The sequence below is a fragment of the Pinus tabuliformis genome, chromosome 3_1 (genome assembly GCF_031772625.1).
Source record: "Pinus tabuliformis cultivar Carrire ecotype Pingquan chromosome 3_1, CPIR1, whole genome shotgun sequence".
Taxonomy (NCBI): Eukaryota; Viridiplantae; Streptophyta; class Pinopsida; order Pinales; family Pinaceae; genus Pinus; species Pinus tabuliformis.
In genome coordinates this window covers 24,948,519-24,974,174 of record NC_142301.1, presented here as the reverse complement: position 1 = coordinate 24,974,174, position 25,656 = coordinate 24,948,519, and positions in this window count along the sequence as shown.

Here is a 25,656-nt window from a genome sequence, read left to right as displayed (position 1 = left end):
GATCATAATTTAAAGATGTACACTACTTCAACAACCTGAAACCTGCGTGCAGATCTATAAAGGATAATTCCTTCTTTCAAATATTCAGACACTAATTAACCCAGATTGTTAGATTTATAGATCAAGCATGCGCCTCATATAACAGATCAAAATCAAGCAAAGATACTATTATTCAAGCATAAAGATTATAACCCATCAATAGAACTTATCCTTCTTTATGCGCTAAGGTTCCTCCTTCATTCAGATCCAGATCTGCACCATAACCCAATCACAAATATTTCAAATCTAGCACTTATTAGATATTCAATTTATTCTATGATGCTTTGCCAAATGATCTCCTTCCTCTTTTATAGTCTTAGGCCTTCCACAATACCATGGTCCAAAACCATAGGATCAAAAAAATGTTGGACTAATACCATGAACCAACCATGAAAGTGCGTGAGATCAACACTTTTGGATGCAATATCACGAGCCAAAACCATAGGATCAAAAACTATAGGACTAAGGCTTCCGAACCATGCTTCCCCATTCTCTTTGGTAGGAGGAAGGACTGAAAGGACACTCCAAAGGAGGTGAACCAACCATGAAAGTGCGTGAGATCAACACTTTTGGATGCAATACCACGGACCAAAACCATAGGATCAAAAACTATCGGACTAATACCATGAGCCAACCATGAAAGTGCACGAACTTTTCTCTTCATGAAAGGGACTTTTCTCTGCATGAAAGTGCGTGAACTTTTCTCTACATGAAATAAACTTTTCTCTGCATAAAAGTGCGTGAACTTTTCTCTACATGAAATAAACTTTTCTCTACATGAAATAAACTTTTCTCTGCATATAAGTGCGTGAACTTTTCTCTTCATGAAAGGGACTTTTCTCTGCATGAAAGTGCGTGAAATTTTCTCTACATGAAATAAACTTTTCGGTGCATAAAAGTGCGTGAACTTTTCTCTACATGAAATAAACTTTTCTCTGCATAAAAGTGCGTGAACTTTTCTCTACATGAAATAAACTTTTCTCTGCATATAAGTGCGTGAATTTTTCTCTACATGAAAGAAACTTTTCTCTACATGAAAGAAACTTTTATCTTCATGAAAGTGCGTGAACTTTGTTGCACTATAATTTATCATTTGAGATGAGTGGGTTGCCATCAAGTACAACATATGTATCATAATGCCAACATCGATGAGTTAAAGAAGAAGATCAGTGAAGCACCAATTCTGGAATTACCAAACTTCCAATAGCCCTTTGAAGTGGAGACAGATGTGAGTGGGTATTTTATCGGAGTTGTCTTGATGTAAGGAGGAAGGCTTGTTTGCTACCATTCTGAAGTATTTCATGGGGCAGTTCTTAACTACCCTACCTACGATAAGGAGCTTTATGTCATGGTGAAAGATGTTAAGAAGTGGAAGAACTATCTGATGGGAAAAGAGACAATAATCCACACAGATCACAACCCATTACAGTACTTGTAGGCCCAGAATAAGCTATAGCAGGACAAGCACTACAAGTGGATGGGGTTTTTACAACAATTTCATTTGGTGATCAAGTATAAGAAGGGCAGCACAAACAAGCTAGTCGATATGCTTTCAAGGCCACCCACATCAAAGATTATAGCTTTGGGACCTCTTGTGCACATGGAGCCATTCACCAATGATGCATACAGAGAGGCATATTCATAAGATGAGAACTTCAAGGTGTTGTATCAGCATTTGCAGAGTCAGAGTCATGTGCACAATGGCGACAGCACCATTGACTACCATCTCTAGGATGGGTTACTCTACAGGCTAGATAAGCTATGTGTTCCTAAAGGAGAGTGCTTGCAGCTGATTAGAGAGGCTCACACCTCCAAGGTTGCAGGGAACTTTGGTGTAGGAAAGACCGTGGCTAAATTTCAAAGGTATGTGTATTGGCATAAGATGCAAGTGCAAGTAGCTAGGTTCATAATAGGATGCATGATTTGTTGTACCAACAAGCCTAGCAATAGGAAACAGGGTCTGTATCATCCCTTACCTATACCTACTCGTCCTTGGGAAAGAATTTCCATGGACTTTATGGGATGTTTACCGAAAACCAGGAAGGTACATGATTACTTGTTCATGGTAGTTGACAGGTTTAGCAAGATGTGTGTTTTGATGCCGCTGTAAAAAGACCATCAATGGACAAGAAGCAGTAAACTTGTTCTTTAGACAGGTCTGGGTACACTTTGGGATACTGATGAGTAGATAAATCCTCTATGCAGACAAATATGATCCCTCTAGCCCAATGAGTGGGCCTAGCAACAAACGAGACAATCTATAGGACACTTTCCTAGATTACAATCAAAATAAGAGAAGAGGAAGGAGACCTACCTCGCTCTGATTTTATAATGCACTCATTTTTTGAATATCTTGATCACTTTCTCCTTAGGCTCTATCCTTTCTTCTCATAGTGTTTGAATACCTACGCAAGAGACCAAAGACACGACAAAGCATAAAAGTGTAACAAGCATAATCAGATGTAGTCCCCTTAACATATCAAGGAGCATTAAGATAAATGAAGCATTGACACACGCATTTATGGAAAGTGAACCAACATTTGTGTATATTAATAAACAAAAGAGGAAGAATACAACCCAGGCCTTGATGTTAGTAGCCTCCTTGAGTGAATTTCCAATTCCAAGCTCAATCTCTCTAGGCACTCCTTCTCCAAGCCAAAGTGAATAGCATGTAGGCACTATCTCAGCATAAGGGCGCAAATAATCAAAGACCCATCATTTGGGAATGGAGAGTGTTATCACAAAATCACAACTGAAGGGCTGCTGATCAGGCAGACTCTGTGTAACTATTTCAGACCAAGCTTTTGACTAAGGATTAGCCTCCCTAGCCTGAGAGGGCTCTCTCAAGAAAAGGTTATTGATTTTGAATGTTGATAAGAGGGCTAACTCTTGTACAATAGATTTAATGTAAACATAACTGGTTGGAAACACACCAAAAGATATCTCATTGGGCTATGGAGTCTATAATATCAAGTAAACAAGAAAAACACAGTGAACTCATAGAAATCAAGGCTCTTGGCATTACAAGTCAAACATATTCCACCACACATAGCTTGCTGTATACACAGGAAGTCAGAGCATATAAGTATGAATTCTGAGTGATTGCATACAACAAAACCATAAAATAACATAAGGTATAACACATCATCACTTCATTTGACCATGACAATCCTTCGAGAATCTTGAGAAGAGTATAACTCTGTTGAATTCTGAGTGATTGCATACAACAAAACCATAAAATAACATAAGGTATAACACATCATCACTTCATTTGACCATGACAATCCTTCGAGAATCTTGAGAAGAGTATAACTCTGTTTTACTATTACTGTCAAAAAAGATCTTACAGTGGCCCAAAACAACACACTTTTTCTATTAAGTATCCAACCTTTTTTACATCTAAGTTATTCCTATATATAGTCTATCAAAACACTGCTGTACGAGACTCCTCATCAAGCATGAAGGGAGCTCGGGCTTTTGACATAAATGACCTTAACAATAACATAAACGAACTAATTTATTACAAGAGATATGATGCTACGAAAACAGAGGATTCCATCATATTGGCACTTTAAGTCTTCTTCCTTGTATACCCTGATGTGTCCTTTGAGCTTGCCACCTGTAGTACTGCAATAATAACCATATCCAAGCTTAAAACAGATTCAATGTACATACAGCTCCGGATACTTGATGCATAGATGACTTCAACAACCGAAAAGAAAATGAAGCCTATATTCTTGGTTGCTGCCTCCCCTCGGTGTTCATATATTAATGATCCATCTTTAAGCCATTTAAACCTTGGATAGTCCCGTGTGACTGAAGAAAACTCATAACCCAGCCATCCCACAACTGGACAAGTGTATCATTTAACACCTCAGCAGCTCTATCCAAACCCTAAAATTTCGGAGATAAAGTGACTTTTAGGCAAAAGACAAAACTTCGACTTTTTCTTTGAATATTTACACCTGACCTCCTTTTCAAAATTTCTGACTGATCTTCTATAGTCTACATGCTGACATTAAACCATCTCTTTGAATATATGCTGATCTCAGCATTCCAACTCAAGCTTTAAACCTAACCAGTCATCTACAGCAGTTTCGTAGCGCGCTACGAAACTGCTGTAGGTCATCAAAATTAAATATATGAACCTCAAAACAGCAATATTTCAAATCTATGACTCCTTTAGTCTTTCCATACAGGTGTGAAGACACAAAAAAGTCTCAAAAACTTTTAAAAAGACAATGGCCTAACATATATCAAAATTTGAGAAAACACATTCCTCCTTGAATCATTTAGCTAGCTTGTCTAGCTTTTCTTTCAGGCTAATGACTTCCTCCTTCAACTTCTTGTTCTGTGCTCTTAGACTTGCATTCATTTGTTTCATAGTTTTTGCCTATTTTAGAGCTGGTATTGTCCATACATAGGCGTCAGATACCGAACTAGCTTGACTGATCAAACTTGTTTTACCTTTCATCACAGCTTTCTTATAACTAGTATATCTCACTGCCTTCTCTTTAAAGATATTATGAACCTGAGGTATCTCCTTACTTGCTCCAGCTTGTTTTGTAATGGCAACCACATTTCCACTTTGACTGATAACCACCTTATTGTCCTTATTCTTGTTTTTAACTGCTTGGACTATTCCAGAGAAGATTTCAAGTGCCTCTGTCCTAGGCATGTCTGAAGGGACTTTCTCTTTTTGAGCCTTTTCTGCTTCCTTTATTTGCCTCCTAGTCATTGGTCTGCGAGGTTTAAAGGCATACTCTTTACCTGGTTCTTCAAACTTTAACCTTTTGGAAGCCTTTGACTTCTTAGAACTCTCAGGTGAAGATTGTGTTAGATCAATATGCATAGGTGCCACCAATTGATCTGGTTCTATTTCAAATGGTTCAACTTGGATTGGATGTTCTTGTTCTAATTCAATGGCTTCCAGCAAATCATTTAGATTACCCTTAGAAACAGGACTCTCTTCCACATGAGCAGATTTTCCTTTTTCTTTGTTCAGCTGGCCTCTAGTTCTTGCTCTTGAAACTCTTTCAACTTCACTAGACTTAATTTCATCTTTTCTTTTGTGAGTCTTCTGTTTAGATGATTCTGGTGTTTCTTTAAGCGGCAACTTAGAGGCTTCTTTTTCAGACACTTTGGATGATTTCGAAGTTTTGACTACTGATGCCTCAGGAGTTTCTTTGACTGCTAACTTAGGAGTCTTCTTTGTTGATGCTTCAGGTGTTTCTTTGACTGTTACAGACCTCTCTGGCTTCTTTGTTTTAGCTTTGGGCTTCTTATGGTCTGTTATTTCTTTCCTAATCTCAGCCAAAGTAGTATCCTCACTCCTATCTTCTCTTTCTCTTACAGGTAATGGAGTGAGGCCCGTTTTACTAGGGAAACCGGCCATGAATACAAACGAATCCCAGTCTTTACCAATTTTATGTAGGCTATCCAACACCAATAATTTAACCAGACCATGATGAAAAAGAGATGTTTCATAAGCTTCCTTTTTCAACTGAATCTTGTCACACATCTTAGAAATACTCCTGAATAAGTAAAAAGGGATGTCTATTGAGCTCTTACCAGTGAAGTGTAGTAGCAGCTTGAAATGATATGAGTAGACTTTGTTGTACCGACCTTCACATGTCAAGTACTTCTGGATGCATGTCAATAATGTAGCATAATTCTCCTTAAGATAGCTCCTTGGGACAGCTTTAGTAAGATCTTCGTCTACATATGGTGCCTTTAAGAACTCCTTACACGGACCCATATCAAACTTGAAATTCTTGAACCATTCTTGGCCACCTCTTGGGATTTCTGTAACTGTAGAAATGACTTCAGGGGAAACCGGAAACTCCAGCATGGCCACCTTTGAATTTAATCCCGTGAAGTTCACTGCAAATGCCTTGGTCACTTCTGCATGTCCACCTTTGAGTTTTTCACAGAACCGCCAACAACCAGCAGCTCTGAATGCCTTTGCTACTTCCTCATCACTGAGGGTTACATCTAATCCCTCCGGCTCTGTTCTCACACATCTACCCGAACGGTGCTCCTTTCTCTCCATGTTTCTTTGCACAATTCTACACAAGGAAATGCCGGTGGTTTGCAGCATGATAACACTCCTTGGCTGTAGAACTCAGGCTCGCTTGCAGTAGTCTGATTAGAATAAAGCTCACGCTTTTCATAGAGTAGAAGACATTCATATGTTATGAAAAACACATTATGGAATGACCACTTCCTATAACGTCCTCCAAACTGACACCTAACTCAATGAAATCAGACCTGATGGCAAAGTAATGGCTAATCATGACACGTAAATGGTGTGAGGAAACAATCATAACCGGACTCGTGACTCACCACTTCTCGGATTAGACATTTCAGGAAAAAAAACTAGACAACAGCCCGAAACCCCGATTTCGTAGTGCGGGCAGTTCAAATTTAAAGGAATGCGCTACGAAATCGCTGGCAAACGGGCCGCTACGAAAACACGCAAACATTATTTAGCAGCAGAACTGACCAATCACACTCGCACTACGAAACTGCGCAAGTACCTAAGAGATCATACCCGTGCTGCGAAACTGCGCAAGTACCAATGACATGACATGACATAACTAACCATGATGGAAGATGACTAATGCCCTTGCCTTTACACGAATTTCATTCATAACTCTTGAATTTCAAAATTTGAAATTGACATAAGTTAACAAACTTATTTACAAGACCTCAAGACTTTATAAAAACTTATGGATAATTATCGTATACATGAACTATAGATTCTAGTGATAACAGAGAGGAATGACTATATAGGCAGGGAGAGGGAGTTAGGATCTCAACAAAGATAGGGGAAAGTCCTCATCTCAAGGAGGAATCTCATAGGGATAAGATCAAAGGGTAATCTTGGGAGAATTCGACCACATCCAAAACGAACATCATCCAACTCGTCGTTCTGGAAGCCTCTAAATCACTGATCTGGATCTTGGGGGGAGACCCCCAAGATCTAAGAGATTGAAATGGATCTTGGGGGAAAGACCCCCAATATCTGAAAAAAATTGAAATGTGAGAAGAAAAATAGGAGAATGCCCAATAAACAAAATCACAAAGAAACTTTTTATTAAAACCAATAATAGTTGTAAAGGCTACATTGTGGCAAACAATCTATCCTTTTACAAAATGTGACTTGTTACTTATAGTATTTTTCAGTTACAATACCACGGGTCAATTCTATGGGTGGATTTTACAATACCACGAGCGGATGCCATTTACAATACCATGGGTAAATTCCATGGGTCGATGAATAATATGGGTGGATGAATACTATGGGTCGATGCCATTTTCCATTCGGACATTCCTCCCTCCTTAAGAAGCAATGGTCCCCATTGCGTAAAGTTCCCTCCTGCGAAGCCTTTGTTGAATATGAAGAGCCACTGAAGATAAGGGTTTTATGTGGTTAACCCATAACCATGATAAACGATGATCTGAGGATAGAGATACCCTGTAATGCTTGTGACCAACTGTGATGATGACAGTGTGCGGCCTAGCAAATGGACTTCGATGAACTGTGGGTTTGTGGATGACCCATAACCATGACAAATGAAGATCCGAGGATAGAGATACCCTGTAATGCTTGTGACCAACTGTGATACTAACAGTGTGCGGCCTAGCAAATGGACTTCGATGACAAGGATTTTATGCGGTTGACCCATAACCGTGATGTTGGTTGCTGATGAAGTAGAAAGTGCCTACATAGCATGGGGTGGGAGGGGACATCTCCAAATAACCCAAGACGAATGTTGTTATGTTGAAACTAATGAATGTGAAGCAGGTGCCTACTAAAGTGGGGTGGGAGGGCACGTCTCCAATGGGAACCCACTCTGAATGCTGCTCCAGAATTAAAATGGGCATAACTCAATAAATATAGCTCAAAATATTTATTATAACCTGTTTTTGGAAGCAGAAGAACCATTTTTCATCTTCCCATGTGATGGAAATCCTTATTTGGACACTCTAGAATCTTAGATCTGGGCTGCAGCAGTTTTGCCGTCATAAAAGTTATGAAAAAAGAGCTGATTTTAAATCAGCGATATCTCCCACATCCGAACTCCGATTAGACCCTTTTTTTTTTTTTTAATTGGGTGATTTTTCAAGAAGAGCTCATATCTACAATCATTTTTCTGAAATTCAACACAAAAACTTCAAAAAATGACAGAATATTTGCCGTCCACCAGTTGTCGTCAGAAAAAAAAATTCTATGACGTAACTGATTTTAAATCCGTGATATCTCCCTCATCTGGACTCTAATTCGGACAATTTCTTTTTTGAATTTTGGTATTACAAGGAATCCAGATCTGATATTTGTTTTTGTACATTTTGTACCAAATGTTTCAGATCTGGTCTGAAAACTCGCCACCCAAAAACATTCCTGCAAAAAAAAAAAAAAAAAAAAAAAAAAATCTTCCCGCTTGGCCCAAGAAAATGCTCTGTGGAGGATGTAGCACATGCCTAAATTTTGTTGAATGTTGCTGCAAAATTTGAAACTGAAATATGCATCAAACCCTCATTCCCATGGAATCATAACCTGCTCTAATACCATTGATCCGGATCTTGGGGGGAGACCCCCAAGATCTAAGAGATTGAAATGGATCTTGGGGGAAAGACCCCCAAGATCTGAAAAAAATTGAAATGTGAGAAGAAAAATAGGAGAATGCCCAATAAACAAAATCACAAAGAAACTTTTTATTAAAACCGATAATAGTTGTAAAGGCTACATTGTGGCGAACAATCTATCCTTTTACAAAATGTGACTTGTTACTTATAGTATTTTTCAGTTACAATACCACGGGTCAATTCTATGGGTGGATTTTACAATACCACGAGTGGATGCCATTTACAATACCATGGGTAAATTCCATGGGTCGATGAATAATATGGGTGGATGAGTACCATGGGTCGATGCCATTTTCCATTCAGATCAATCACGAAGCTTCTCCTCCTCTTTAGGAAAACTTGCTCTAAGGGATCGGCGTGAGTATCCAAGAAAAATTCATGCTGGCAGTGTGAGGCTCATATGGTGCAACCTACCATCAGCATGAGTGGATAGTGTCACAGTCACACTGACCCGGAAATTAGAGTTTTGAGCTCATCTTTCTCAGGAAAGGCTCAAGGCAAATTTTCATTAGTTATTTCGAGAGGATCTGGACTGCATATCAGGATGGGTACACTGCATAATTTTTAAGGTTTTGGCACTCTAGGGTATGACACAGGGAAGTGCAGGAAGTGTGACAAAATATTGTGTAATAGATGTCCCCTAAAGCATGAAGGTGGAATAGGGAGTGATAGATGCAATGATTTACGAGCTAGTGCAAGGACGAGAATAAACACCGTCAGGAGACCTGCAAATCAAGGACGCATATACATATACATATCGGATATCTCTATCATATATATCAAAACATCAATCCATGGTATGAACATAGCCATCTGGAGAGAAAGGACCATGTGAAAATATACACGGTATGGGCGCAGCCATCGGAATGAAAAGGATCGTCTGGAATTCTAAGATCCATGTTATACTGATATAGAAGGATCATCATCATCATAGATATAAGGTCCCACGGTACGGTCATAGCCATCCGTATAGAGGAAACATGCATAAAATCATGAATGGTACATAACTCCACACTGCCTGAGTCATATCAGGCAAAACACAGGGTCTTACGCTCCATCCCAACCTGATAAAAGAATGAATTCTAACATGCAAATGAATGTGTTGAAGTTGAACATGATAGAAAACTACCTGATTACCAGCCAATGATGTGAACCGTTAACAGGCACGAAAGAAACCACCAATAATGGCAATGGATCCGTGAATGTGAAAATGAAGCTGAAGTTGAACACTCGTGGAATCATCCAATCGAAGGCCAATGATGAAAACTTGTCGTCGAATGCGAAGAACTTGTCATTAAGGCATGCAAGCTCTAAGGCAATGAAAGGGATTTCTAAGTCATCTTCCTGGATAATGAGCTAAAGTCGATAGGAAATGACCCGTCGAGGGAGGGCCATAATGATTCCCTCATCATTGACATGAAACAAGGAATAAAGTGGAATAAACGAGTACGATCCAGGAATGTGGCAAAAGGTCAGACAATGTATAGGTAGTAAAATACAGACATGAATTGTCTTGAACATATAGATGACACTATTCCGGAGTGTGGCAGCATTTGACTCAACATAGGACCAAGGGTCATGACGACGAAGTGGAATAACAGATGAGATGAAAAATGAATCACCCAAACCCTAAAGGACAAGTGACTGAGTGAGGATATCCCAATCCCGGCACGCAAAACAGATGAGTGTCATGTTCAAGAGTGACATGCTGCCTATACAAGATATGTTTCACTTTCAATTTTTCCTCACTATTTCTAGTGATTACCCCAATTATTTTTAATCACAAGCTTGAAGGGGATAGCATATGCTTTCCATATAAGTTCATTCTTCGAATGAATCCATCCTAGTAAGTTTTACGAGTCCTAGGAAGGGGAAACTCACTCTCGTCAAAGTGACAAATCTTTCATCGTTTAATTTTTACGAGTCCAATAGAAGAGTAACTCAATGCTTTTTCATATTTAGAGAGTTTTAAAAAGAGAAAAAAAGAAAACTCCATCAGGTCCCTTTTCGTAATTTGTCTATCAAACCAAAAAAGGTAGAAAACAATATTCGAGAGAACCTCTTGACCATGTTGACCAAGGTGTTCCTTTTTCATAAATAGTCAATCCTAGCCCGAGAAAGGGGTAAACGTATACTAAGACGACATCAATTCATTTAATTTAACGAGTTCAAAAAGACAAGTACTCAGCGATCTTTTCACATTTTTGGAGTCTGGAAAGAGCTGAAAGAGGACTCATCCTGGAGGAACAAGTGGTATAAAAAGATAGCAATTGGTTCCGGTCATGATGGAACTACTCAAAACATGCAAAGGATGGCTAATAAGATAACTCATCATAAATGTTCCTCAGGAAAGGGTAGAACAACCAAGCGAAAGCATATGATCATTCAAAGAGATGGTGATGATGAAATGAAAAAGCCAAGGCTCATCTGGAAAAAATCAATTGATAAAAATGGAAATCACAAGATGTAAAGTGGAATGGTTTCATTTTTACACAAACTTGATACATGGGAAACTATGCTTGAGTATGCCTAAAGATGGTTTCATTTTGGTTTCATTTTTCGCAAACTTGAAACAGAAAAAAACTATGCTTGGATTTGGTTTCATTTTTACACAAGCTTGAAACAAAGATAAACTATGCTTGAGTTTGGTTTCATTTTTACACAAGCTTGAAACAAATATAAACTATGCTTGAGATAAGTTTGCATGCCCCCAACGTAATGAATCAATTCAAGGTACATGCCCCCAAGCTTCACTTCATTCACCTAAGTAGACTATTGGTTACTAACAGGTGGATGGAATGAAGGTTCACTTACAAGATCAAGTGAAAGACTCGACTAGGATTTTACAAGATCTAATCAAAGATTTGAATTGGAGGGGGATTTGTTTCATTTTTTAACGATCTTGACACGGGAAAAGAACCATGCTAGGAAACCTTGTTTCATTTTTTAACGAGATTGACACAAGTAAAAAAACTTTTCTCATGGATAACTATTTCATTTTTAACGAGGTTGACATAGTAAAAGAACTATCCTCATGACATCTATTTAATTTTTTAACTAGGTTGACATAGTAAAAAGAACTATCCTCATTGCCCTTGTTTCATTTTTTAATGAGCTTGACACAAGACAAGGAACTCTGCTCCAAGGACCTATTTCACTTTTTAACAAGGTTGACATAGTAAAATAACTATCCTCATGGGGACCTATTTCATTTTTTAACGAGGTTGACATTGTAAAAGAACTATCCTCATGGCCCTTGTTTCATTTTTAACGAGCATGACACAAGACTAAGAAATCTACTCCACATCCTTGATCACAGACAAAAAAGAAGTCATGGCTTCCAAGAGGTTCTCATCAGATGGGAGAACAACACTCTGGAAGGGATACAGGTCCAGAGATCCAATGCCCCCAGTACATGGTGTAATACATCACCTATGAGATCATCAATATATGTGGGCATGGAACAGGTGGCCACGTAATTAACCTGTGGCAGGGATGATACCGCTTGCATACAATAACCATTTAGGGATAATGGTTGATTGGGAGTTGATTCATGACCAATGAATGTAAATTGATCGATGATGACAATGCTTCCTTTATGCAGGAAACACATCACTCAAAAGAGGGAGGAGACAAGAGATCCCATGATGTAAACATAGTTATGGCCAAGGAGTAGATTAAAATCCAAAGGGCCTTGGAAAACCATCATGTTTATATAGACATACTTACTCCCAAAGTAATAGGTAACTTAGGAAGGATCCCTAATGGTTGGTTGTTTCCTCTATTAAAAGCTAACAGATTCTGGGTGATGGGGACAAGCTGAGGAGAACCTAAATCTTGCCAAGTAGTTGAGGATAGAATGCTAAATATGCGCCCTCATCTATGACTATTCTAAGTATGTCCATATTATAAGCATGTATTTTAATCTGGAAAGGAACATAAGATGGAAGATGATATCCTGCAGGTCGACTCCAATCAAAATAAGTGGCTAAACTACTCGGAGGGGGTGTCGTAAGAACGTGAGAGTTTCCCTCTTGCTCAATGGGAACAAGAGAACTTCTCTCATGCACCTCAGGAATGGGAGGATTTCCCTCTAGTTCATTCGAAACTAAAGAAACCAAAATAACCTGAGTGGTCTCTACCGAAAAGGTATGGTTAACTGAAGGTAGAGCCAAGTCTATCGTTTTCTCAACCAATGGTTTGTCAAGAATGGACTTACGAGACTCACTTTCAAAGATAGCGGGGTTGACCAAAGATGGCTTTTGATCAATCACTAGATCAACTAGTGAAGGATCAGGGGAAATCTTCTAATAACTAACTATAAGACAACGTTGGGAAGCTGTAATGTTTTCCAACTCTTTGGAAGCTTCATCCATAAGAGGACAAATGTGAATGGGATGATTACCTTCACACAACTTACAGGGAAATTTGACTTTTCCCTTTTTCCCATGAGCTTTATTGTTACTAGTTGAAGGTTTCTCACCAACATGAACTCTAGAGGCTAATACAAAAGATCGATGTGAACCTATGGACCACACTTCTAAGACCTTGGGAATACCAGGACAATTTTGAAGAAGGTGGTCACCCTTACATAACATGAAAGGGAATTTTACTTTCTGAAGCTAGTTAGAAGATTTTTCTTCATTAGTTGCATCGGTAACAATAGTTGTTTGGTTGCCCCCTTGGTTATTTTTCTTCTTCTTATTTGTCCTCTTCTTCATCATCTTAGCTTCCTGGTTAATAGAATCTAGACTTTCACCAGGCCAAGAGGAAGAACAAGGTGAAGAAATAGGCGAAGAAGGTAAAGGGTCAACTTTAAGATCAACATGAGGTTGATATTGTCCATGTGGAGGAGAACTCGGTTGAAAAGCAGTAAGGACATTCAAACTCACCGAGGTCAAAAATAACCAAACTGGCAAACCAATGGTCAATCTAGGAAGGGACAATGTTTCCATATAGGCAGCACCAACATTTCCAAAAGAAGGAAAAGGATTGGGATTATCGTCAGAGGTATTTCCTTCACTGGTAGACTTCGGAAATGTTGCCATTGGTATCAACCAAGATCTACTAAGGAGTATTTCCACAGGAAAGATTTTTTTCCGTTGTCAATTAATTGATTTTAGAAATTAACAAAACAAAATAAAAGAGGGGTAAGCTAGGAAAGATGTTTTACCAAGTATTCGAGAACTGCAAGATACACCTTAGTCGAAACCAAGGACTTAAGGTGCGGCAGCCAATCTCCCCGAATGTTGTGTTCAATGTATCACATTTACAAGGTGGCAGACTTGGTTACCTGTGGCTAAAGGATAGAAACATAATGGGGTCTCCCAACATATATTTAATGGTACAGGGAGCACAAGTCTATGTTAGTGTTGTATAATGCATAACGATTCTGTGAGAGAGTTCTGATATACTTACCATACGAGAGTGCCTCTAATATACTTCTATACTGGAATGGGAGTTCACCCTCTGGATACAATGCAGGCAGTTAACAATAGCTGCTAGGTTTATAAACATCGGAACACATCTCTAGCCCAGACCTCTAAATATTTGTGTTAAGTTCCAAATGCCCCTTAGGTTAATTAAGGTAAATTTTAAGTTTTTCTTCAATTAAATTTTGGTTTTATGGCTCAAAATGATGCCACCTAAATCCCTAAGATGCAGCTTTATGAGAAAAGGAAACCTTTCACTTTGACGAATACTATACTAGCCAGGGAAGAGAGTTCAATAAATCAATGTAGCAAACAAAATGCATCAAGAAAAATGCCTTCAACCAACTTTCACTTTCGTCTTCCAAATGCAATGTCAAAAGTAAAAATGTTTTTCACTTTTCACTATCCTAAATGCAACTTTTTTGAAAGCAAAATGATTTTACTTTACTAAGATGCACTTACATGAGTTATGTTTTTCTTTTTTTTTTGAATGATTTGATGCGCCTAATATAGTCTTTAGCTTTCAATCACTGAAAAATGTGATCTATTCTCAATGATGAATATCAAAAAATAACTTTTCAATGAAACTAATCTAATTCATTTTCATGAAAAGTAAATTTTGAAAGACAAGCTAAAACCAATGCACAATGATGTTTTCAATGATTTCCGTAAAAAACAACACTCAATCAATTAGCAAAACCATCATCTTGATGACACCAATAAGCAACAAGCGATGACCAATTGACTAGAAACCCTAGAGCTCAATTAGATTTCACTTCAAATCCAATGAGACAAATTTTACAAAGTAATCAAGGCAATCAATCACATCCAAGCATACAGGATGGGACAAGACCTCAGGGGCCAAGACACATTGTATTCTAAGGCAAAAACCCCAAAATTTCTCACATTCAAGGACCAGTGCTACTTTATATAGCTAAACATGTGTTGATAGGGTCATCAGCGCTAATTTTCATAGCAAAACCCGCCCTGGTTGGGGTCATCAACACTACTTTATATAGAAAAATTCGTGTTGATTTTCAACGTGAGAACACAGTGGAAAATAGGGTTTTCAGTGCAATTGTACAGGTAAAAACTAGCACTGCCAGCGCAACTGTACAGGTAAAAACTAGCACTACCAGCATGACTGCCACTGATAAAACTCGCGCTGAGCAAGGAATATGGGAAAAAACAAAAATATTCCAAAAAAAATCCAGACTTAGCACTCTAAGGCAACAATCAGTGATTGTGCAGACCTATACTGACTCACACAAGCCAAGAAATTGATGGTTGGTCAAACTAATCAAAGGATCAAATTGAAGAAATGGATGGAAAGGTTATAGATTCCCCAGCAGAGTCGCCATTTTGTTGAGTAGGTAAATACTTTCTATGGACATAGACAGTCCCTCTAGCCCAATGAGTGGGTCTAGCAACAAACAAGACAATCTACAAGACACTTTCCTAGATTACAATCGAAATAAGAGAAGAGGAAGGATAACTACCTCGCTCTGATGCTATAACGCACTCCTTTGTTGAATATCTTCATCACTTTCTCCTCAAGCTTAGTCCTTGCTGCTCATAGCGTTTGAATACCTGCACAAGAGGCCAAAGACACGACAAAGCATAAAAGTGCAACAATCATAATCAAATATAATCCACTTAACAGATCAAGGAGCATTAAGATAAATGAACCATTGACACAAGCATTTATGGAAAGTGAACCAACATTTATATATGTTAATAAACAAAATAGGAAGCATACAACATGGGCCTTGATGTTAGTAGCCCTCCTTGAGTGAATGTCCAAGTCCAAGCTCAAGCTCTCCAAGCACTCCTTCTCCAAGCCAAAGTGAATAACATGTAGGCACTATCTCAGCATAAGGGTGAAAATAATCAAAGACCCACCATTTGGGAATCGATGGGAATGAATATATAGGTAGGGAGAGGGATTTAGGATCTCACCAAAGATATGGGAAGGTCCTCATCTCAAGGAGGAAGCTCATAGGGATAAGATCAAAAGGTAATATTGGGAGAATTCGACCACATCGACAGTGAACATCATCCAACTCGTCGTTCTGGAAGCCTCTAGATCACGAAGCTTCTCCTCCTCTTTGTTAAAACTTGCCTTTTAGGGATCAGCGCAAGGCTCATATGGTGAAACCTGCCATCAACATGAGTGGGCAGTGTCACAGTTGCACTGACCCAGAAATTAGGTTTTGAGCTCATATTTCTCAAGAAAGGCTCAAGGCAAATTTTCATTAGTTCATTAGGGAGGATCTAGACTGCATATCAGGATGGGTACACCGCATAGTTGTCAAGGTTTTGGCACTCTGGGGTATGACACGGGGAACTGCAAGAAGTGTGAAAAAATACTATGTAACAGATACCAAGGAGCATCATTTCAGACAGGGATACAAGATTTCTCAGTGCATTCTGAACTACATTGTGGGAGAAGATGGAAATGAAGTTGAAGAGATCTTCAGTATTCCATCCACAGACATATGGGTAGAAAGAAGTAGTCAACAGGACTTTGGTGCAAATTTTGAGGGGTTACAACCAGAAGCATTCCAAGACCTGGGATGAAACTTTTTGTATATATACAACATTCTTATAACAAAGCAGTCCACACTTCTACAGGAAAGTCCCCATTTGAAACTTGTTTTGGATATTTTCCACCTTCACCTTTAGATATTTCATATGGGTACCAAGGATGAGTGAAGGAAGACCTTATAAGAGATGCTTTGATTGCTGAAAAAATTATAGAGAAGATCAGGTAGATCCATCTATAGGTATAAGAAACACTGCAGAAATCATAGGTGAAGTATAAGGTCAAGCATGATCAGCACAGAACAGAGAAATCATTCAAGGTGGGAGATAGAGGATGGCTACAGTATAATAAGGAGAGGTTGTAGGGGCCTGGTAGGCTCTCAGATACGGTCCCTTTTAGATAATAGAAAAGGTGGGTGATAATTCCTATCGGCTCAATTTACCACCATATATGCGCATTTACTAAGTTGTAAATGTGGAGAATTTGAAACTCTATGAGCCTTCCATGCTAGATCAGGAAGAGGAATAGGTCCTACCTTCTGCAGAGGATTTGGCACCAGAATCTCAAGCAGAATTGACAAAAGATATAGTTTTGCATAAAAGGTCCAGAACTACAAGACAAGAGGAATAAGACCTTTGGTATATTGGGTTGAAGGGATAGCTTCCAGGCAAAGCTAAATGTTACACTAGAGAAAAGGTGGAGGAAGAATTTTCTCCCCTCATTCAGTAAAATATTTTGGGGACCAAAAGCCTCCAAAAATTGGGAGGTGTGATCCGAATTGGATCATTATATTGTTTTTCATCCATATCAATGCATTTGGACTGGCAAAAGTGGAGGAATCAACTCACGAGATCGTTTTTATCGACGAGACCCAGTTTGGCGAAATGGGCTCAGAAACATTTCAGGAGAATTTTGAGGCATCAAATGATGTTTTTTGGGGGTAAATTTTGCTGCCTAAGAATAACACCTTTTCATGCTATTCTATACATATAAAACTTTCCAACTAAGCAAGAATCGCGTCAGTTGGAGTCTGTATGAAAAATTTATGCCACTCAAAAGTTGACCTTCCTGTTTTAAACCTATAGTTTGGGAGGATGTCTCGTCAGCCTCCATTATTCATGGAAAAGGGTATAGCCGCGTCTCTTTGATGTAAAAGACAAGAACATTCTATTTTGTAACTCTAGTTAAGAGTTGATGTAGTCAAACTTAACCACTAGTAGATTATCAAGTTGTGTTATAACCAGGCTGTAGAGCTATAAAAAGGGTCTCTTTCACCTCTAATTACCTCACATTGATATGTCAATCCGGGAGCATTTTGTTATTTCAAAGAGTGTCTCAGTCTGAGGCTATCATTTGTCAGAGTAATGCTAGTAGTACAACGTTCAGAAATACAAGAGTAAATGGATGCTTGTCTACAACTAAGTTACTTCAAAAGATTAAATCACACACTCAGAAAACTAGGCAACTTATCAGTCAAGGGTTCGGTAGTGATAACCCATCCCTTTGGAAACTGATGGAAAAGGAAATCAGAGAACGGATCATGGATTTGGGAACCAGACAGTAAATGCCAAGGCTCACTACAGCCTTAGATCGTCTCCCACACCAAAATAACAAATGCCAGTAAATGGAACGGCAAATAAGGAAATGGAAAAGCAAATAAGAAATCGAACAGCAAGTCTATAATGGAACAGCAAATCCGAAATGGAACAGCAATTCTTAAATGGAACAGAAGTTAAACAACTAAGTCTCACAAGCAGTAATCACACTTAATATACTAAATCAAATGCATTAATTGTAATCAAACAGAAATCTTTCACTCCTAAGGCAGATCGAACAGCACACACTAATGGAACAGCACTGATTACTGATAAGTTATGGAACAGCGCTTGGAAACCATATACGCACGCAGCACACGTAAATAGTAATCTGATCTAAGCATCAGTCTCAATTAAAAGGAATACGACTGCATTTCAAAATGTAACAGCATTGCTTCTGAATCCAACAATCATAAAGAACACAACTCTCAAGATGAATCCTGTAACATGAATGTACAGCACAAAAGCTCTGTAATGGAACAATGATAGTATTCTACTAAGACTAGTAATATTAGATTAACTCTGAAAAGAACAGTAATATGATGCAGAGTCAATACAACAGTTCTGTCTGTGGAAACCTTAATGAATTAAACATAACAGAGCATGTGATGTAAACTTATAAAGCACATCAGATTACCAAATAACGACGATAAGCAAACCACGCAGAAATCAAATCGTAATAATACAGGAGCAAGTGTCCTCCAGGGTCGGGCCCTTATCCTCTAGGGGTACACCGCTTGAGGTTAATCCAAACTCAGAGATGAAGTAATCACCAAGTTTGTATTAATGCATGAAGAAAAATTACAATAAACCAGTTCTTATCGAGACTCGATGATCAAAGTTTTGATCTTAACAGAAATTACATAAAAACATAATCACGTTGAACTCCCCAAAGCTAACAATGCTGTCCCTTTTTATAAGGGTGGCGGCGGAGATGTCTAAGTAAAAAAATAGATAAAACAGCGATCCCTTAGGATCAAGGATCCTGAGGGATTCGTCGAACCATTAATCCTTAATCATCTCTTTTCTCTCCTCGGCCGAGCTAGCGTCTCCACCTCCTTTTCCGGGCCGATTTGCTTTGATCTGCTTAGCCTTGTTTGCATTCGGTCTCCCGTCAAAGGGACAGCGGTTATCTCGTCCTTGTCCTTTCCTTTAGAATGGTGACTCCTCGTTTTCACTCCTTCCTACATGAGGAAATGACAATTGTCAGTTTTTTAGTCTTTCATATTAATCTCACATGTTTTGTTGTAATTCTTTATCGTTTTCCAAGTTCATGATGCAAAAAGGTTTACAAGTTCTACTGAAAAGATACTAAAATGATCATCAAAAACATACCTTTTTAGTACTCCACACACCCCCCTGCTTACCCTATTTCATGCCCTCATGAAAATGTTGTAGTTGACATGCAAGGCAGTGAGAGAATAGGCTGGAGATGGAATCTCATGCGGAGGCCTACAACCGTGATGAGTAACTAGGTAGTCAAAGAAATGACCTGTCTGACCCTCGGGCATCTCATACAGGGCTTGGTATCTGGGTGCAGGGTGCCAAATAATTGGACTCTGGAACCTATATCCTAACCAGGATGGCCCTGCTCTCAAAATGATTTCACCATAAAGGTGCAAACGATTGGCATCTAATTTAAAATTTTCATACTTAAACGGCTCCCTGAGCTGGATATTCGGATTAGAGATTTGATACCGAAATTTAGCTGCATCAACGGCAAGGTATTTGATAGAAAGAAAGTATTCTAATCCCTGTCGAATGAGTGCCTCATGCATGGGTCCTAATGTTTCAATGACACCTTGAGTCTTCATGAGGTTTCTATGTGCTTTCCACAACTATACTGGGTTCCTAGGCTCAGCCCTTACCCACAAATCTAGGTCGTTTTCTTGCCTTTGGAAAGTATTATAGGCCTTAAGCCATTTAATCTGATTAACCCCAAATGAGATGAATGCCTACAATTGGATGTCTCCAACAAAGGGGCCAGGGTTCAGCTCAGTCTCCTGGTCTAATACAAGGTTATGTAAATAGAACTCACACAGCAGTCTCTGGACTTTTACCCCGTAGTGCTTACAGCAGTCTATAAAATCATTGACAGTGTTAATTTGTATGGGAGCACCTGCTTTAACAGCTTTTATTTTTAATTGCAAATATCGTTCCAGTAGAAACAGGGCATAATTTTTGGTAGGGGCTCTACATGCTAAGACGTCATTGTATAAAGAACACAAGGTATCCATCTGCTTGATAACAATATCTAGCCTACGAGTTACCTTTGCAACTTTCTCTTGTTCCTTCTGCCAACCTTCAAAAGCCTGGCTTTCGGATTGATTGACGTTCCTAAGCTGCTGTTGTAGCTCTTCATACTTTTCGCGAGGGACCGTTTGCTCTCTAAGCTTTTCTGCTTCTTGCTGAGCTTGCTTCAACCCCTTGCGTAGGGTTACTGTTTTGGGATCTCTTCTCCATGCAGCACTGGAGGCCGGGAGTTTTACCTGAACTTTCCTATTGCGTTGCTTTGAGTTCAGAACCATGTTGGCATTATGATACAAGAGTTGTCCTTGATGGCAACTCACTCAGAGGTTGATACAGGGGATGGCAACTCAATCAGAGGACAGATCTTAGTACAGCAGGTCAAGAAAGATATATACGCAGGTTCATTGTGAGATATCAGCGTATACACGTGGGTTGCACGTGCCGAAGTCGCGTATGCGTATACACGCACTTTCACGCAAGGAAAAGCACATACATGTGGGAAAACTTATGTCTTGGTCCGTGGTAGTTAGTCCTCGGTATTTGAACCTATGGTTTTGGACCATGGTATCTCCTCAGAAGTGTTGACCCAGGTATTGGGCCCTTGGTATTGTTTATTATGGTTTTGGACCGTGGTATTGAATGAAGCCTAACCTATATAAGGAGAAGATCATTAGGCAAAGGTGATAAGCAGGGAATGGACGTCTGACGAAGTGGGAAGATCTAGTATTGTTGGTTATCTGTTTGTGATGCTTGGCTATGGTTGGATATGACAGCGAAGGTATAAGTAATTATCTTTAGATATGTACGCGGGTTGTCTTTGGTGAAAGCACGTATACATGCGGTTTTGATATAGTCAAGTAGCGTATGCATTATGAGATTTGGTGTTTCAGGTTGCTGTTGATTCTAGTGGTTGTCGCAGAGTTTTGGGCTCTGGTTTGTGTTCTGTGTTTTTGATGACCAGGTTTCAGTGATTCAGTATTGGGTGATTTAGAGATTTATGATGCAAGTATAAGTTGATGATTGTATTGCAGCAGTGATTGTTTTGTACTCATGGATCAAGTCTGAAAATTTATGAAACGTGGTCCCTGAAGAAAAGAAGGTTGTAGCCTTCTGTAGGTCAGCACCTACGTACTAGTATATTAGCTAGTACAAGAGATGAGGGGGTTTTAGCTCCCTTCCAGAAGTAGCTTGAAAAGGAGAGAGGGTTGTAACCCTCTGCAGGTTGAAGCCTGCATGCTGGTAAAGGACTGCACCAGTACATTGTAAAAAAAGTTTCTTATTAAAGGAAGAAAGAGACGAATTGCAGCAGGTGGTTTTCACCCACATTGGGTTTCCACCTTATATCTTGGTGTTCATGTGTGCTTCTTATGTGTGATGATCTGTTCTGTTTTACTGCACCTGATTACTGTTATTATGGTTAATAACGTTCTGATGAATTTACTGAAGATAAGCTAACTGAATCATAAGATTATTGCATGTATGCTAGTTGCATTTAACACAGTCGCGTATATACGCTGATATACTAAACTGAAGCCGCGTATATGAATCTGAGTGTGAAATTGAAAAGTATCTGATTTGATAATACTGATTCACCCCCCCCCCCCCTCTCAGTATTATTTCCAACAATTGGTATCAGAGCAGGTCCTTCAGAGGTAGCTTGATCGCTTGAAGGAAAAGATCCATCATAATGACTAATCCAGAAAGAGAGGCACACATCAGGCCACCAATCTTTGATGGGAACAATTTTACCCACTGGAAGATAAGAACCACTGCATATCTACAATCACTTGGAGCAGAAGATTGGGAAATCGTAGAAGGAGGATACAAATTCCCACCAGCAACTCCTACAGATGCAGCAGAGAGAAAGCAATATGAGCTCAATGCCAAAGTTGTTACTGTCTTATTGGGAAGTTTGACACAATCAGAATTTATGAAGGTCATGCATTTCAAATCAGCTAAGGAAATATGGGACAAAATCATTCTGAGCTACGAAGGAGATGATCAGGTAAAAAGAGAAAAGCTTCAAACTCTCAGAATCCGGTATGAAAATCTTAAGATGCATAGTAATGAAAGAATAGCTAATTACTTCCTGCATATGGATGAGATTGTAAATTGTATGAGGGATATGGGTGAAGAATTTAAGGAAGTTGTCTTAGTTGAAAAGGTTTTGAGATCTTTGTCTGCTAAATTTGATTCCAAAGTGTCTGCAATAGAAGAAAAGGAGAATCTGCAGAAAATCACCATGTCACAGCTTCACGGAATCTTAACTGCTTTTGAAATGCGAAAAGAGGGACCATCAGAAGACGCATTCGAAGCGTCAGGATACATGTCAGAGGAAGAAGATGAGGTAATTTTGTCAAGAATATTTAACGGGGAACTGGACGGTTCAAAGGTAAACTACCTTTCAAATGTTTTTCATGTGGTAGAGTTGGTCATTATGTTGCTAGATGCCCTCATAACAAAGGAAAGATGTTTGAAGAAGGTAATAGAAGCTATTATACCCATGTTAAAAGTAATGACTCATTCAATGGTAGTGAAGACATTAGAAGTCTCATGGCATATGAAAAGAAGAATGCAGAAACTGAAGAAGTTACCAAATTAAACGAACAATTGGAGACAGTAACCAGGGTAAGGGAGAAATTTCAAGATATAGTAAATGATCAGAGCATAACAATTCAGAGACTTGAATCAAAGATCCTCTCTCTAAAAGAAGATCTTGAAAAATCAAGAGAGCAAAACAGAGAAGCTCTTGAAGATCAAGAACATGAAGTGATCAAATTAAAGCAACAAGTGGAAGAAGGAAGAAAAGCTGAAAAAGACCTAAGGAATCAGTATCTGGAAAAGGAAGAAAAACATCAGGTTGAGGTAAATATCTTAAAAGGTAAATTAGAAGAAAAGGATAAATTGTTGCGATTTCAAGATAGTACTAAGATTTTGGATGACATTCTTGGTAGTCAAAGATCCCCTATTATCAAAACTGGTCTTGGTTTTTATGAATCCGTTGAAGGTGAATCTAGCTCACAAGGTGAGGCAAGAAACTCTAATGAGAAATCTGAAATGCTCAACAAGGAACAACCAAGGAAAGAAATTCCTCAAGGAAAATCCTTTACTCCTAACTATGGAAGTGATAGACGATTATTTCCTCCACTGAATAATGTTGAATGTTATGTATGTCATAATCTTGGACATGTTGTAGCCAGATGTAGAAGTAGAATGGTTCAAGACCATCACAAAAGATCATCGCATCCCAGGTATTTCAGAGGATATTGCTTTGCCTACAATGCATATGGACACAAAGCAATTGATTGCAATAGAAGGAACATGAAATATGTAAGATGTTATACATGCAAAAAACTTGGACATAAAGCAAGGGAATGCAGGACCAAATTTCAAAATTCAAAACAAGAGGACCATACATCATCACGGTTCCAGGAATTGAAGAAGACAGAATTAGAGACAGAAAGGTGTGACATAACTTAGTTAGCTGACATAACAGACACAGGGGAATCTGAAAGTGAAGAAATTCAGTATTCCATCTTGCATACGCTGATATAATGAAGATAAGTCGCGTATATACGCGAGTTGCAGGCTGCAGAGTCGCGTATATAGAGATCAGAAGAAAGGGCAGCAGAACAGACCCAGGAAATGGTTCGGTCATGGTTGGCTCAGGCTCAGGGGGAGCATATACTTCAAATAATGCATTGTTGGCATTATGGTTAGAAGTTGTTGATAAAGTCTATGAAGCTAAATGATACATCTTGCTGTTTGATCAAAGGAATGGTATTGCAGGTTTGGATGTTGATGCTTATGGTGCAGATCATATATGATGAATGATAGTCATGGTCTTGAATGAATTGCTCGTCTTAGAACTTGCACCTGCTCAGGGGGAGCATGGATGGATTGACACAACTTGGCATATACAAAAGGAGCTCAATCAGAAACTTCAGCATGTACTCAGGGGGAGTATGGACAGCAAAAGGTATACCAAGGAAGAGAATATCTTGGTCCACCCTTTACCCTTGATGTCAAACGGGGAGAGTGATTTGGTGTGGTGGTTGCCATCAAGTCCAAAGGGGGAGATTGTTGGCATTATGATACAAGTGTTGTCCTTGATGACAACACACTCAGAGGTTGATACAAGGGATGGCAACTCAATCAGAGGATAGATCTTAGTACAGTAGGTCAAGAAAGATATATACGCAGGTTCATTGTGAGAAATCAACGTATACACGCAGGTTGGACGTGCCGAAGTCGCGTATGCGTATACACGCACTTTCACGCAAGGAAAAGCACGTACATGTGGGAAAACTTATGTCTTGGTCCGTGGTAGTTAGTCCTCGGTATTTGAACCTATGGTTTTGGACCATGGTATCTCCTCAGAAGTGTTGACCCCAGGTATTGGGCCCTTGGTATTGTTTATTATGGTTTTGGACCGTGGTATTGAAAGAAGCCTAACCTATATAAGGAGAAGATCATTAGGCAAAGGAGATAAGCAAGGAATGGACGTCTGATGAAGTGGGAAGATCTAGTATTGCTGGTTATCTGTTTGTGATGCTTGGCTATGGTTGGATATGACAGCGAAGGTATAAGTAATTATCTTTAGATCTGTACGCAGGTTGTCTCTGGTGAAAGCGTGTATACACGCGATTTTGATATAGTCAAGTAGTGTATACATTATGAGATTTGGTGTTTCAGGTTGTTGTTGATTCTAGTGGTTGTTGCAGAGTTCTGGGCTCTGGTTTGTGTTCTGTGTTTTTGATGACCGGGTTTCAGTGATTCAGTATTGGGTGATTTAGAGATTTATGATGCAAGTATAATTTTATGATTGTATTGCAGCAGTGATTGTTTTGTACTCATGGATCCAGTCTGAAAATTTATGAAACGTGGTCCCTGAAGAAAAGAAGGTTGTAGCCTTCTATAGGTCAGCACCTATGTACTAGTATATTAGCTAGTACAAGAGCTGAGGGGGTTGTAGCTCCCTTCCAAAAGTAGCTTGAAAAGGAGAGAGGGTTGTAACCCCTCTGCAGGTTGAAGCCTGTGATGAGCCCCAAAAATGGATAATTATTTGGGCTCATTCAACCTCCTAATTTTACTTAATCCACCATTCTCATTAGTTTATTGCATGTTTTTTATTATATTTATG